The sequence below is a fragment of the Lactuca virosa genome, chromosome 4 (genome assembly GCF_052849685.1).
Source record: "Lactuca virosa cultivar CGN04683 chromosome 4, Lactuca_virosa_CGN04683_v6, whole genome shotgun sequence".
In the NCBI taxonomy this organism is placed as follows: domain Eukaryota; kingdom Viridiplantae; phylum Streptophyta; class Magnoliopsida; order Asterales; family Asteraceae; genus Lactuca; species Lactuca virosa.
The window spans coordinates 188,463,574-188,467,644 of NC_136429.1; the positions used below are offsets into that span (position 1 = coordinate 188,463,574).

The 4,071-nt window shown below is 37.2% G+C and overlaps 1 pseudogene; it reads left to right on the plus strand.

Moving 5' to 3' along the window:
* Nucleotides 1-951: 951 nt before the first annotated feature.
* LOC145105439 (uncharacterized) lies at nt 952-2,382 on the plus strand (annotated as a pseudogene).
* Nucleotides 2,383-4,071: the final 1,689 nt, after the last annotated feature.

The following is a 4,071-nucleotide window of genomic DNA, read 5'->3' on the forward strand; positions in this document are numbered from 1 at the left end:
CCAACATTCTCTGCCTGACCCCACCGAAAACTAGAACCCAAACCCGATTGCATCGGGTCAACAACCCCCGACTATTAGTGACAAACTTGTCGATCTCGCCCCTGATCCTTTCGTGTTTCCAGTTCTCCTTTCGAACTCCATCTGCCTGAGCCTCCTTGATCAAACCCAAAAGCGGAGAATCAACGGATATTCGCATACACATCCCTCCAACTGAAGATCCAGTCGACTTGCGGCTCAATGCATCCGCTACCACATTCGCTTTACCCGGATGGTAAAGGATCTCGCACTCATAATACTTGACTACGTCCAGCCACCTGCATTGCCTCATGTTCATGTTCGGCTAGTCCATAAGATACACTACTAGAAAACATTCGTTTAATGACACGCAAACAATGATACACAATGATTTAGGATACACATTTTTTGTGTGTCCTAAAAATAATGTCCATTTTTTTAAAAAAAAATGAAGGATAGAGGACACACATTTTTGTGTGCCCTAAAATTAGTGTCCAATAAAAAAAATAACACGTAGGGAACCTATGTTAAAATGAGTGTCGTGTAGAGATGTCGCTTTATATTTTATTTAATGAAACGCGGGTTTTCTTCTTTCGCAGCTTAGGGGGAAATGAAAATCCCAAAAGTTTGAAAGGCCGCCATTTTATCCTCTACCTTATTTCCATCGTTCTTCTCTCTCACTGATCAATACCCAAAAAAAACCCTAATATCATCACCACTCCTCTTTTCTCGCACAACAAAATTGCAACATCACCAAATACTAAATTCCACAAAATCGTTGTGGCCATTTTAGCTAGGGTTTTTTTCAAGAATGAAAACACTCTCGCTTCTCTCTGAGCTCTGAAACAATGGACGATTCACCTTGATTCGCCTTTGGTCACTTCTCCTCCGGCGACCTCAGGCTCTCCTCATTACAAATCGACCAACGATAAGCTAATGCTTACAACAGAATCGTTTCACTCTCAATTGGGTCTACGACCCCTCCATCGCACTGGTGACTACGACTGTGACTCTTCCACCACACCTGTGACTGTGTCCCGCCTCACCTCCTTGGACTCTACCTTAATAGGTTATTTGATGGCTCTTGTTTGGTTCATTCCCTATACTGAATCGAGAGTCAAAACCTTGCATATGTATTCAGCTTATCGTCTTAAGCAACTGTTATTTCATCCTTCATTCACCTTATCGCCGTTGCATTGCTACCACCGCGGAATTTCCTCTTCCCTTCTCGCACTCGCCAGTTATTCCACTACCTTATCTGCTTCTACTCGTAACAAGAAAAAGCTAAACAGAAAAGATAATTCCGTTATTGGTACTAGTCGTCGAGTTCTAATAGATTCTGTAGTGAAGTGGAGGACCCGATCGGATAAAAAGTTCGATGAGGAGAGCTTTCGTCAATTTGGTGACACCAAGAGTCATATTCCGGTGATGCTAGGTGAGGTATTGGAGGTTTTTGATTCCCACAAACTTTAGACATTTTTCAATTGTACCGTTGGAGCCGCCGATCATTCTTCCGTCGTATGTGAATATGATTCCCCTTTTTTCTATTTTTTATTACATGCTTGATTTTAGAATTCATTTTGTTGTTATTTGGTCAATGATCCTTTGATAATGTGAAGCCCTGGAATTGGAAAAAGGGTTTTCTCGATTGTACTAATGTCTTTTGGGTCTGATGTTAATTTCTTGTGCTGGAGATAACAGATAATTCAGGCTCATCCCGAGATGCAGTCATATGTTGGACTGGACTTTCATCCTGTTGCCCATGAAAAAATCAAGATTAATTTGATCCAAAGTTCCATGTCCCATGACTCGACTTCCAACTTAAAAACACATACCTTTTTGCGAAATTTCAAGAACATCAAGTCTACAATATATGCGGTGGATGAGAAGCTTCTAACTTCACCAATTGATGGGATCCTAATGGACTTGGGAATGTCATCCATGCAGGCATGTAAACTGTTAACCATTTCACACATGTTTCATCTTGTTTGTTTGTCTAAGAAATTTTCAAAAAATCTTATTTTGTAAAGATCCATGACCTTCAATATTAATGTTTAATAAGTATATATATATATATATATATATATATGTTGGTGAACAATGCTAAAAGAGGATTTAGTGTGCTTGGTGATAGACCCCTTAATATGAGAATGGATCCCCAGGTCAAAATCAGAATCAACATGTGTAATTAATTAATTAGTTAATCATTGTTTATATATCTTGTTCGCTTAACTGATTGGAACAGGGGTATTACTAATACAATTACAGGTAAGTTTGATAGCTGAAGACATTCTAAATTTATGCCCAGAGGCTGAAGTGGGAAGGATTTTACGTGATTATGGGGAAGAAAATAATTTGTGGGGCTAACATTCATACTCGCAAGGTTTGATATCTCCTTAATAAAGTGTTTTATTATGGGGAAGAAAACAATTATGAGTTTTGATATCTCCTTGATAAGGTGTTTGATTTTTTTTAACGTGGTGCAGGGGAAACTAGTTGATATTAATTATAATTAAGAAGGGATAATATGTGGGGCTAACATTCATACTCGCAAGCAATAGTTACTTTTTGCATTTGATTTATTTTATTTCAGATTTACTAAGAGGTTTTAAGTGTTTATGCTTAAACATCAGTAGTTCTTCTAGAAAAGGTACTTTTTCTTTTTCTTAGTTCTAAGATTTTATTGTCTAATTGAAAACAAGAATATTGAAGTATTTTTGACTTTTTTTTACCGGTCAAGAATATCTTAATTGTGAGCAAGTGAAAGGTTATACCATATTTTTTACCAAATATGTTGCAATGATCATTTACAGTATTGAAAGGATGACCATTTTATGGTTATATGCAAAAATAGCAACGTACTTTCTTTTATTTGAAAATATAATGCTCTAATAAGAAAGGAGAATATAGTATATTACTCACTGTCAAAGAAATGATCATTTTTTACAAGTGAAACATTATATGCAATTTTTTTCTCAGGTCAGGGGTAGCAAAGTTAACTCTACTTAGTTGGAATTTGATGTTTATCATCTCTGTACATATCTTTTTAGTTTGTATAGCATTACATTGTAGAAACAGGTCTAGATGGGTAGTTGAAACATTAGCACTTCAGAGTTCATTATTAAATATCTGAGAAGGAGAGGGACACCCTTATCAAGAAAAACATGGTTTGCTATTCCTTCTGTCGATTGCTTAGATATCATAGAATACATCTAATTTGTTTCCATGGAGGATGTTTTTTGACACCCTTATCACGAAACACATGGTACACTAGGTGGAAAACCAATGACATGGAGGATTTTTATGACATGATATCTGAAAGAAGAAGGTGTCGCTTACTAGCAATGTAGTATTAGGTTATATAGTTAGGGAAAACCTCTTAATAACAATGTACAATCAGATCCTCTTAATATCAATGTATTAAATTTTTTTGACATGATGTTATTGGATGAAATTGACTGTTTTGGTATACATTTGTTTCCATATTTTTGTATTATGTGTAAATTAGTATCGTAAAGGCACGTTGTAAATGTATATCGTAAATGGTTGTTGAAGTTTATAACACGCAAATGTGTGTCATCTTCATTCATGATAAGGCTTTAATGATACGCAATGTGTGTCCTAAACGCCCGTCGTAAGGTTACGACATGCAAATGCGTGTCATTTCTTTTATTATAGGGCCTTCCTTGACACGCAATGCGTGTCGTAAATGCACGTCATAAGTTTACGACACGCAAAAGCGTGTCGTCTTCCTTTATGATAGGGCCTTCCTTGACACGTATTTTCATGTCATATGTGGCTTTTATGACAAGCAATGCGTGTCATTAAAGGGTATTTTCTAGTAGTGATATCTCAAACGCTTGTCATCTGTGTAAACAGTACAACGTAACCCATGAAGATAATGTCTTCAAATCTCGAGGGAAAACACCACTGCCCCCAACTCCAGGTCATGAGTAGGATATCACATTTCATGCGGCTTCAGCTGCCATGAAGCACAAGAAATCACTCGTCCTCTCTGCATAAGGACCGCCCCCAAACCGGTGATGGATGCATCGC